Here is a 13,047-nt window from a genome sequence, read left to right as displayed (position 1 = left end):
CATTACCCCCTGCTGAGCCGATTGTGTAAGGATTTGGGGTGGGTACCCATTTGTTACCACTGTGTTGCAGCTGTTTTGGGGATAGGGAATAGGGTTAGGATGGGATGGGGATTAGGATACTGATGGGAAAGGGGAACATGCAGATTCTTAGAATAAGATAGACATTATTAGAGGCAGACCAGAGACTGGGAAAGAAATGGGATCCATGGTGACACTGTTGGAAATGGATCAAGTCTGGTGGAAATGAGTTATGTAAATTAAAGGCTATGTTGCTATAACAAGGACTCCTTCATAAAGGACTTAGATAAAATAGATGTGTTACTGGTCGTCTCTTACACAATACTCCAGAAGTCTGCCAACAGCAACATATGAATTCTACTTCTAAGTTTAAAGCAGTCACTCCAGTAGACGATATGAAGAAAAAACAGCTTGGTTTTAAGAGAAAGGGGCCTCATCATTGTATTCCTCTCCTTTATTTATGTTCTGCTGCTTGGCTGCACCTCGATGCTGGGGAGGTGGAGAATTGCAATGTCTGGAGTGAGTATGGAAAGATAGGTACTACTCTGTGGTCACTTGGAGATGGATCTGTTATTCAGTAGAAGAAAAAGAGGATGGCTTTCAGAGATATTGATAAGTTTTTGCTAAAACAATAAATTCTTTCTCTACCCTAAAGATAATTTGAGTTGGAGCTTCTGTTCGTTGTCATAAAAATTCACCAACTATGACTGGATTTGCCTCGGAGCCCTTTGCTTTTCCCATCATATCACCTCCCTCTGTTTGTTATGGAACAGCCCAGTGCTCCACTCATTTGAATGCAATTTAATTTGATTTGTTAAAGAAGGGAGAGGGAGGGCAACATCCTGGAATGAGTCTATGTGTCAGCCACTGTTTTGGTTCCTCACATATTGTGGCAAGTAGGGTGGATTGTCAACGCAGTTGGCTTGGTATCCACCCCAGGGTTTTGTGGAGCACGTGTTTGGGTGTCTGGGCGGGGCAGGGAAGTGTGACATTGGACACTGTCTCTGGGCCCTTACCTTTGCTAGCACTGTACATCTGCTCTGCTTCCCAGACACCGTGAACTAAGCATCTTCGCCCTTCCACACCCTTATGCCATGATGCTTCTCCTCAGAGCCAGCTGACCACGGACTGAATCCTCTTCACACTTGAGCCAAATTAAACCTCTTCTCCTTTAAATTGTGGGTGCCGGGTATTGTGTCACAGCAATGGCAAAGTCACTAATTAGCATATGTTATATCCTTTAATGTTCAATAGAGCTCTTTCCTCTCTTTTATTTTTGATTTTTAAATCTCTGGGTCCTCATTAAGTAAAATGAGGTTGAGAGAAGTCCCGTCAGTCTGATTTTAAAGCCTTTGCTTTTTTCCTTGTGCCCTACTGTGTCGTTGTGACACTGAGGTTAGCGGTGGTGGAAGAATTGGTGAGGACATAGGAAGCTGGGAAAGACTGGCAGCGGGGAGGCAGTGGAATGGACCAAGTAATAAGAGGGCCGAGTGTTGAGTGGATGTGTGTGCATGCATCTGTATATGTGTGCTTCACAGGGATAGTGTGGCAGGGAAGGAGACGAGCTGAAAGGACTGGTGAGAGATGACTCCAATCAGCCAGCCCTCTTCATATCCCAAGTCCCCGCCGTGTCACACACCCTCCTGACCGCTCTGTCAGGTGCCTCCTTGTTGAGGGTGTTTGTCTGAGTGAAGTGGCCTCTGGACCCGGACTTCTTGATATTACAGGCGGAGGAGGCTGCTTAGAAACACTGCATACCCCAGCAGTGTGGAAAGTCAGTCAGTGCTGGCTGCCAGGGAGAGCCAGGGAGCTGGGAGTGCAGGGCTCCCAGCCCCTGGAAGGGAAGTGCCCTCCACTGCCAAGGCTGCAGCAAGGATCTCTTCCCAGCCTGCGTGCATGTCTCTGCACAGTGGGCCCTCCCACAAGAATTCTATTGTCCTTCAGGATGGGAGGAAGTTTGTTCCTTAAGGGGCACAATGAGGACACCCACAGCCAAGGTCGCAGGGAGGAAACGAGGAGGAGTCCTTGGGCTCTCTAAGAACCTGCTGCAGGCTCCTTTGGCAAGAGCTCAAGGCATGGAGGGGTGGGGAGGGGCCCCTAAGGGGGATCAGTCAGGAACAGTCAGGGAATCAGTCCTATGCCCAGCCTCAGCTCCCTGTAGGTGACAGTCACCAGGGGCATATACCAAAGGGTCTCCAGCCTCCCCCTTCCCAACCTGAGGGTCCCTCTTCTTGGCCAGGAGGACTTGCTTAAACCTTCCAGAACACACGCCTCCCCTTTCCACCGGTCCCCTCCAGGGCTCTTCTTCTCCTCTCTGCTCACCCTCCAGGAGCCTAATCAAATGCTCCCTCTCACCAGAAGTCTTCCTCCTGCCCTGGACACTCACAGAGACCTCCTTTCATATTATTTTTACTCTCATAGCATCTTATAGTTTATAGATGCCCAGGAAGTACATGTTGGTAAATAAATAGTCCTGCTGTGCCTTTGATAATGTTTATGCATTAAATAAATATAATCATATAGTACATGTTTATGGATGAAATCTGTGCTTTCTTTGTCTCAGAGAGTGCTGTCAGTACCATTCTGGTGCCATGGTACAAGAAGATCCTGGGACTTGTTTCCCACAGCACCCTGGCACCCTGAAGAATGCCCCTCTCCTGCTTCCATATGGTGCAGCCAAGGTTCTTTTAGTGAGTCCACTCAGGGGCTTGAAATATTGAAAGGGTGGGCTGCCAGGAATATCTGCATTTCACTTGTGAGGCACGAAGCCCTAAGGAGGGGACTTCACTGGAGAATGAAATAGCAGGGTTCTAAAAGCTGAAAGATTTACAGCTTCCTGCAGTGGGACAGGAGTGAAGGTCCCAGAGACCCTTGGTTGGATTTCCTTTGAATCTGTCACTCTGCTTGGTATGAACATACCCACTCCCAAGTGAAACTCAGCGAAGGAGAAGACGTGGAGGAAACTTAAATGCATTTTGCTAAGCGGAAGAGACGGATCCAAAAGTCCACACGCTGTGACTATACCATAGGTCATCCCGGTAGAGGCAAAAGAGCAAACATGGTAAAAAGTCAAGGTTGCCCAGGGCCCCAGAGGAGGCAAAGGTGAATACTCAGAGCACAGTGGATTTGTAGGGCAGCAAAATGATTCCGTAGGACACTTTGGTGACTGACACACGACACACACTTGTTCAAACCCCTAGCAAGTGTAGCATAAAGGCCGAACCCTAATGGAAACTGTGGTCCTTGGGCAGTATGAACGTATCGATGTGGCCTCATTAACTGTAGCACGTGTGACATGGAGGCAAGATGCTAACCATGGAGGAAGAGGCCTCTATTTGAACTTTTTGTAGCTTCTGTTGGGTTTTTTTGGTAAATTTAAAACTACTTAAAAATAAATTTACTTACAAAATTATTAACTGCATATTTACAGACTCGTAGCTCGCATTGGTGCAGCACTTAGCAGAGGCACTGTTTGAAGCATTTTGTGTATATTGACTCTTTCTTAAAATTCTCACATCGAACATGGGAGCTGGGTGCTGTGATTCTCACATTACAGTTGACGCTCAGCACGGTTAGGCTAACAATCCACAGGGCCCGAAATTTGACCCCAGGCCTATGGCTCTGAAGTCGGCACCATGCTAGTTTTCTGTCGCTGTGATACAGACCTGAGATAACTTGTACAGAGGAAAGGTTTCTATTGGCTCACAGTTTTGGAGCTTCCAGTCCACAATTGGCAGGCCCTGTGGCTCTGGGCCTTTGGTGAAGCAGAACAAAATGGCAGGCACATGTAGTAAAGCAAAATTTCTCACTCAGGACCAGGAAAGAGAAAAAGAGGAAGGGTCTGGGGTCCACAGCTACCTCTGGAGACACAGCTCCAGTGACCTAAGGATCTCTTACACCACCCTGTCTCTGCAAGATCCCACTACCTCCTAGCACCACGCCATTCACCAAGGCTTTTTAGCACATGGGCCTTTGGGGACATTCAAAATGCTGTGGCATATGGCAGGATGTGCTATCCTGGATGCCTCTCAGACTTGCCCCTGCCTGGGCAGGTGATCTCCTCTGTGCTGTGACCACACCCAGGCCTTCCCCCTTTGCAGCCATACCACATGTAACCTGTTTGACGTTGGTGTGTTAAGTGCTTGCCAGACAGGTTGGGCACATGTTTTGTTGAATCCTGGAGAAGCTGAGGACATCATTGAACATATGCAAATAGCTGTGCATAAGAAGACAGACAGGTGAGTGAGTAGCAGTGACAGGCTCAGGACTGCAGCTCCAGGTCACGGAAGCTGTTCTCACTTGTGTCTTTGGCTCCACCTTTGATCACGTCATCTGCACATTGTTCAGTCTCAGTGTCAAGACTTGCACTGATTTCTACTTGTTTCTCATTTTTGAGAGCAAAAATGTTCGTCACATTCCTAGTCTTCAACACTGCTCTTGCATTTCATGTTTCCTCAGAGCTTGATCTGAAGAGATGATCATCGCTGGGTGGTATGTAATCCAAGCTGGAGATGAGAACTCACGTCTGGAGGCCGAGGGCTCACTCATGGTACCCAGGTCCTGCAGGAGACTTTGTGCCAGAGAGGACAGAGAGAGAGAAATGGAGCCATCCAGTTCTCCTAGCAATCTCTTAGGCTTTACACCTTGGGTCCTGCGTAGTGGGCTGCCTTCACCTTTCCAACTCACTGTGGGTTTTCTGTTCACAATGATCAGTCTGGTGACATGGATAAGTATGGCCTCAATCTCCCTAGCAGGGAGCCCTGGGAGTCTGTGCCACAGGTGGGATTAAGAGCTGGTCCTGGGGCCTCCCTGAGGGTTGAAGGTTGCAAACAAGAAGCTGAAGGAGGCCTGGAACACATGTGGTGCGAGAAAATGGCGACGAACAGAAGGAATGGGGAACTTGCTCTCGGTGAACTGGCTCTGCATCTGCCACGTCCCACCTTTCACTTCCTCTTCTCTGCAGCCTCGTTAGTGTGAACTTCCGGTACAGTCCTCATTCCTGTTCTTCTCCCTCTTGTCTTATCTTGTCTGAGACACCAAGGGCTCTAAAGATCTGCTTCAAATTCCCACATACATTAGGATGGTGACTCTGTGTCATCCTAGGATCCTGATCCCCTCTGAGCAAAGCTCTATACACCTAATAGTGATGAATAAAGAGTTTTTGTTAGTCTGTAGCCTAGGGAAGAGGCAAGAAAGGCTCTATCTTCTTTGCCTTTTTATCCCACTCTGCAGATCCTGTAATAAAGGTGCTCATTTAGTATTTATTGAATACACGAATGAACTTTGGAGCACTGTGACAAAGTGAATGTGAACAAAGATGCACAATCCCCAAAAGGCATGGGCTGGAAACACCATCAGTCATGCAGCAGCAACCTGTGTGTTTGGCAATTCTGTACCGCATTGCTATATAATTGTAAAGGAAAGAGTAAGATCTCACAGCATTTGGAGCTGACTCCTCAAAAACTTAAGCAAGCCCAAAAATGGAGCAGTCACCTTTCCCTGCAAAGAACATAATGGCATGTGCTAATATATTTTGAGAGTGCTTGGGTCACAGATAAAAAATGAGAGTTTCCCCCTCTGCGAAGCACTTTCTCGAGGATGTACGGAATCACAGTGAATGGCCAATTGAACCACCAGCAGGCCCATGAGAAAGTGACTTGTCAGAGCCCGGTATTACATAGGATTAATATTAGGGATCTCTGTCTCAACCCATTGAAAGGCCTCAAGTGTCCTTGGAGTCTCAGCGACCTTTCCCAGTCAATGACCACATTGTTCTCCTGGCTTGGTGGCTTAACTCATAGGAAATGCAGCACACTTGTCATCCTCACTGCCCACCACATTTGGGCTGGGGTCCGAGGGCCCCGGAGCACCAAGCTCCAGGCTCTACCATGTTACATTTCCCTGGCACAAAACTTCCCCAGCTACAGGAGCTCCAGACTGTTATTTCCCAGATCTCTCCACAAACTTTTCAATGGGCTTAGCTGAGAATTAGGTGGTGACTGCCCAGGTTCTAGGATCCTAGAAGGTCTTAAACCTGTCATCGGCAGAGCTGTTGCTCCAACAGGGTGAAGCCGCTGGTACAAAGTCACCTAGAACTTGTGAGTAGGAGTAGGACTGGAAGCCCACGAGTGCCATTTCCACCGAGGGAAAGTACAGGGGCTTTTTGCTATTTTTTTTCTGCCTCTGTTTCCCAGATGGGGCACTTGTGGCTCAGGGCAAACAGCAATCTCATGACTTGCTGGGGTTGGAATGTAGGCTAGCTGTGGACACACAGGGCAGGGTGGTGGTGCTGTCCACTTAGTACCAAGGCATGGTACACGACATAGGGTTATGTACTCTTCATGAATATTTCTCACAATGGCCTTGTGATGTGGAAATGGAAGCTGACACAGACTGTTACTTTTTTTTCTGGTGCAGTGCAGTAACATCGAGCAGATTTCCCTGACAGCTTTGCCAAAGGGTGGCAGGCTGGTGCACCTTAAAGGGTCTGCAGGCTGGGGAGTGGACAGCCTATACTTTGTGGGGAAGGAGGTGAAGCCAGTTGGTGAAAGGTGGGATGAAGCTCAGTCAAAGCAAGTAGCTGCCACTCAGACAGTGCCTTTGGAATAGCTGTGTGGATACAGCAGCTGGCTGATGGGCAGGTAAATTAAGTCCATGCAGGATCCAGTGAGGCTTGATAAAGATTCTTTTCTTGATTCTTCTGCACCTATCTGTGCACTTCTTGTAAACCCAGTTTTAGCAAGAACCCTACGAAGCCACTTCATTCAACAAAGACCACCCTCCCACCCTCTCTATATGTGACCCCCTTCAATATCTGACCAAGTTTTTCGTTTGTCTCCCATCCGCCTGGTCTGATTGCTCTGGACTGTCTTCAGCAAGTACTTTCGTAGGTCAGTTAAATTTGAACCTCCTGCCTCACCCATTCTCCTTGACATTTCCTCTAGTAATTTTCTATCCACTGCTTCCCATGCTGCTCTGTGACTAGAAATCTCCACCCAATTCCTCTCTTCCACTGCAAAATCCCATTGCAACAGCCCCCATGCCTTGGGTGCCAAAGTATCCTTGAATATATTTTCTTTAGTAGGCCCTAGAACAGCAGGCATGACAATGAGCTGCCCAGGATGCCCAGGATCCCAGGGTGGGTCAGTGAACTTCAGAATCTCAGAGTAGGAGCATTTTGAGTAGTAACAAGGGCCGTGGGGGGACAATGATCTGGGCAGCTGCAGGAACCCTGAACTTGACCCTGCCCCTGACTTTGAGGAGTGAGCAGAGAGCAGAGCTAGGGGTGACTCCTTCCACCCAACCCCTGGGTCTATCACTCTATTCCATGTGGCTGTGGGGCATAGGAGTTGGATGGATGCAAATTCCCAATCACTTTGAAGAGCTCAATGTCAGCTTTCTCAGAGGCCTATTTCCAAGAGAGAGAACACACTGAAAACACCTTTATACCAAAGCTGACTGTGCTCTTGTGACATTGTCCCTGTCTCTGATGCGTGGAGGCTGGGATGTGGTCTGCGGTGCTGCCTGTTGTGGCTTTCCATGGTTCAGGTGAAAGGTAAAGACAGATCTCGTCTATGAGTTTCTTCTTTTCATCCAGGTGCTGCCTGCACCCAATCAGCCCTGGCTTCCTGCAGCACAGATCTGGGCTGTAATAGAGCTGGTCTTATTTTATTTTTTATTAAGTTCATGAACTGTAGAGGAAGGAACCTGGAAAAAATAGTCTCATTACCTCAGGAATGAAGGCTCATGCTACTTTTAATTCCAGACGTTGGCGTGGCCTTGCTTGTTATAGCCACAAATAATCTGAGTGGAAAATTGCAATAGGGTGGCGAGGTATAAACAGGATGACTTCTGGGGGGGGGCAGCAGGTGGAGGAGGTGGAGGTCAGTTAGGGGTCAACCCCAACAGAAGGCTTCTGCTCTGAGACCTGCACACACAGACGTGGGGAAAGCAGTGTCGACCATAGACCTTTCCAGAAGCTGGGAGGATGGGAAGAGCTTAGAACCTGGATTTGGAAGGATTTGATTCATATTGCAACATGGTTATTTATTAAAGCTGCATCATTGTCTACACGTTTTCCAGACCTCTTGCATTTCAGTATCCACATCTGTAACATGTGGAAAATCTCTCCCTTTCTGAATTGTTGAAGGGATCGGATGAGAATGCAGGAAAGGTGGCTGGGGCAGGGTCTACAGAGGAAAATGGGGCACATGTCACATTCTCTAATGAAACATCTCCCTTCCGAGCAGGGCAGTAGTTCACACAGTTGAACTGTTAGCCGACCCGGAGGTGCTGGAATTCAGCTCTTCCACAAAGGGTTATGGGAGCGTGGCTGGACCTTGTGGCCTAAACTAGCTCAGCACTGCCTCATTTTTAGGAAGATGGGAATGTTCCAGGAGACTTTGTTAAATTTAGGATTTTCTGGTTTCACCCCAGACCCACTAAATAAGAAATTCCCAGGGATCCAGGGATGTGTGTTTTTAACAAAAGCCCCAGACAATTTCTATCATTAAAGAGTTTGGAGAAGTTGGGCGTGGTGGTGCACACCTGTAATCCCAGCACTTGGGGAGGCTGAGGCAGGAGGATCACTGTGAGCTCAAGGCCAGCCTGGGCTACATAGTGAGTTCCACGTCAGTCTCAACTACATTGTCTCAACAAAACAAAACAACAACAAAAAAAGATTTTGGAGAAACATTGGTTAATACAGTAATTGTACTACTGGGTAACTTGTGATAGCAAGCTGGTTTCCTTCTCTCTCTGAGTAATTTAAAAAATACTACAAGGGTAATCTCTAAGACCTAGATTTACTTTTAAATTCTGAGCTGGGCATGGTGGTATACCTCTGTAATCCCAGCACTTGGGAGGCTGAGGCAGGAGGATCACTGTGAGTTTGAGATCAGCCTGGGCTACATCATGAGTTCCAGGTCTGTCTCAACTACATAGTGAGACCCTATCTCAAAAAAAACCCAAAACCTCAAACAAAAAAAATTTGTTTAGTTGCCTTGTATTTGGGGGAAGAATAAATCGTGCTTTTAAGAAAAGGATGCTCCTCCATTCCCCTCAGCCTGTGCTGTTGTCCTTGCCTCGGCCTGAAATCCTTTCCAATCTTGTCCCTTTGTACACCTTGCTAGCTTTTGAGGAATCCATTCAGGAATCACTTCCCTGGTAGATGTTTCATGATCCTCCCAGGCTGGAAAAGGGGCTTCTTCGTCCAGCTTCTCTTTGTGACCTCCATTATAAGAGGAATGATATCACATCTTGTGTCTTTTCCCACACGAATTTATATGACCAGGGGTCAAGAGGAGCCCCCATGCCCAGACAGGAGCCTCTCTCGTGGACAGAACACATGGAGTAGGAAGTTGGAGGCGACCATGAGTTGTCCAGTAGGAGGAGAGGCGCAGCGGACAGCAGGTTCAGAAGTACAGAAGTTACACAAACGTACATTTTCTTCTCTGCTCTAACCATTTTTAATGAGAAAATCTTTTTCTTGTTGTTTTTGGTAATGATATCTTATGAGGTCCTGACAAATTTTCAGTAAACCACAACTGGTGTCTTTTCATTTGGCTATATTTATGAAGGCCAGGAAAGGGACCACTCTAATTCCAGAAATAATATTTATCATTGAGCTAAAAAGAATCTGGACTAGTTTCGATAGCCCATATCCTATGTGGCTTTGCTAAGCGCGACATGATCACACTTTGGCTTTGGCATTACACACATTCCCATCCTGCCTCTCCAACCTGTTACTGGCAGCTCTGAGCAAGTTACTAAGGTTCTCTACACTTTGTTTTCCACCGGTAAAATAGAAAATTGCCTTTCAGGGTGGAAAGGGAAAATTGAAAAGTAAATAGAACAGATATTCGTTAAAGGGTTTTCACAGAGGTTATCATGGATTTATCTACTACTCAGGTGAAATTTAGAAGAGATAAATGTCAAGTCCAGAATTTTCATAAATGGTGGGGGGGGGCTTGGGGAGAATTAGTTTGGCAGCAGATGGTGTCAGAAGCCCCAGAGAAATGGTTAGAAATCAAATTTAGTCTGCTTCAGTGGAATAATGGAAGACTAGAAATGTGCTCTTTGTTATGGCATTGTAAGTAGGTTAGCAGAAACTAGGAAGCTATGCAATACTGTGTTGTATTGCTCACATTTCCATCACTATAATGAAATACATGAGATAATTACATTATAGAGAGAAGAGATTTAGGTTGACTCACAGTTTTGGGGTTCTAGTCTACGAGTGACTGACCCCATATTTTTGGGCCTGTGGTGAGGTAGCACATCAGGGCAGAAGAGAATGGCAAAGCAAAACCATTCAGCCTATCAGCCAGATTGCCAAAGGGAAAGAGGAAGGGGCCAGGGCCCTACAAAGCCAAAGCACAGCCCCTCCATGCCTTAAGGCTTTTCCTTTGGGTACATCTTCTGAAGAGTCCCACTATCTCCCCCCTAACACTCCACCAGGGACCAATCCTTTAATACGTGGACTTTTGAGGGACACCTGTCCAAACCATGCCAGACAGGTTATCAGGGAAAAGAGGTCTAGGAACTCTCATATGTGAGTGCAATGCAAAGCTTGTGCAGCCTTACTAGTGAACAATCTGGCTGGCACTCCTTAGGCAGATTGACTTTGTGTGCGCCCATGACCCGGGAGTCCCGCCCTCGGTTTGTGGTCAATCATAAAAATTGGTTCACCCAACTTCTTCTACCTTACTATAGTATATAGCTTCCTTCACACTAAAAATAAAAATGTGAAAAATCTCGACTTTTCAGATGCCCTTACCACTCAGGTTGTGTTGATGCCCTTGTTTCCTTTATACCTTTGTGTTCATGGGCTACTGGGAAGGTAGAAGGAGTCAAAGATCTGACGTTTTTGGTGCTGGTATGACCACAAGGACTTAAAATGCCACAAGTCATTTTCCAGAAGCTGTACCAAAGGTCCTAAAATCTGGTCTCAACATGATGAGTACTAAGAAGCTCGATGCTGGGCATCTCCTTTGCTTGATGTGGTTGCAAGAAAGGGGGTTGTTGATTTCCTAGATCATTGCTCCTTGGAGTGCTGAGGTTCTAGGAGCTCAGCCTAGATCAGACTTTCTTCTAACCATTTAAAAATAACAAATCCCCTCCACTAAATACATTTTTAGCTAAAATAGCTCAAGGAAATTTTGACAACTCTGACTGACCCCAGTGTTTCATAAAGGGGATGTGAGTAAGGATTTTCATCACAATATTATATATAGTAGTGGGCGTTAGAAATCACTTTTCTGACATTGAGAGGATGGGTTTAGAAAATGAGGAGTAATGTAAGCTCACGGTACTGAGCACCATTTAAAGCAAAGAACTAGATGTTCATCTTGGGGGTACAGTAGATCTTAATCATAGCTTTTAGTTTAAAAGGGGGTTTGTAACATAATGTTATTTGTGCACATTTAAAATAAATGTACAAAGGGCAACTCTGTGATAAACGATGATATAAGTGCCTAGTTGGAGAGAGAACGTAGAAACAAGGAATAAAGAACTTAGGAGAATTATGCACACAAATCTTTGCCACCAAGATGGGGTGGGAGGAGAATTGAAGTCACACATACAAGAGAAGACACTTCCAAGTGTTTCTTCCACCGTGTCCACAACACAGTGGGAATCGTTCTGTGCCGTGCATGGAGGGGAACTGAGAAAAGTATTGTCTACATCCATGAAGAAGAGAAAGGAACAACAAAGACTCATGCAGTGTGTCACAAAAGCTATGTTTGAAGGCTTTGGGGATATTCAGCCTGAGGAAGGACAGAGAGGGAACAGGGTCACCAACTACTATAGTTTGCCAGGAACTTTGCCAATCTTATTAGTCATGCTCTATAACCCAAGAAACAGCTGAGTCCTGGGAAACCAGGATGGTTGGTCAACTTACGGAGACGTAATTAATATCTTCAGCTATCTGAAGAGACTGTGTAGAGAAAGACAGAAATAAACAGACAACCTGTGCCTCCAGGAAGCATATTTTAGATCATTGGGAAGACCAAAGTCACAGAAAGATTTTGGGACAGCACAAGGAGAATTTTCTAACAAACAGCTATGAACCAATGAGCAGGATATCTTTGAGGATGCTGTTGATCACTACCATTTGGTGAGTTCCTGCTAGGTAGTAAACCTTCACCATATTGCAATTAGTTTACAAGGAAACAAAATAATTTTCCCAAGGTCAAACTCTTATGGCTTTGAACATAGGAGTACCTTACTCCAAAAAGCCCATGCTCTTAACCAACAGGTTTTAAGATAATCTTAAGCATCCTTTCAACTCCAAAACGGTAAAACTAAGTGTCCACATTGTATGTTACAGAGTAACAACACATACAAGTTCAGAGGTGAGGAATTTAAGTGGATAGACGAGCCCAGGGCTAATTGTGATTTGATGTCAAAAATACTTGATTCTCATAACAACTCTAGTAGCAGACACAGCCCTGAGAGTCTGTGTCTGGCTGGAACTCGATAAGGAAAGAGATCTGAAGAGCCCTACGATGTGCCAACTACAACTGCCCATGTGCAGACTTTCATATAGTTGGGCCTTAAAAGGCAGATACAGTTTCTTTCTGGAGGAAGAGAAGATGTGACTATTCACTATCCAGTCAAATAGTAATAGTAATGGGTTCCGTTTTTGTATTTTGCTCTATGCTAAGCACAGTATAGAGTGTTTTATATACACTTTAGACAGCTGTAATTGGTAACTGGTTGTCAGTCAATAAATACTTGGGAAGCAAATAATTTTGCTTAGTTCTCTGTTGTGTTACCGAGAGACACTACACAAGTCTACGTGGTAGGACCTAGTATGCATATTGAACAGATGAGGCCACCGAGGCTCAGAAAAGAATATTTTGATACTGTCATACAACAATTTTTGTCTGCTATTGTTTAAGGGTAGTAAGTGACACAATATGTGACTATATCTTCCCTTTAACAGATCTTTTAGACCAGGCCACCTACATTACTTTGCTCTGTAATTGCTAAAGGCAATTTCTTGCTATCTATCAAGCTATCTATCAT

Source organism: Fukomys damarensis, unplaced genomic scaffold (assembly GCF_012274545.1).
Source record: "Fukomys damarensis isolate Sample0158 unplaced genomic scaffold, DMR_v1.0_HiC HiC_scaffold_23, whole genome shotgun sequence".
Lineage (NCBI taxonomy): Eukaryota > Metazoa > Chordata > Mammalia > Rodentia > Bathyergidae > Fukomys > Fukomys damarensis.
This window is presented reverse-complemented; position numbering follows the sequence as displayed.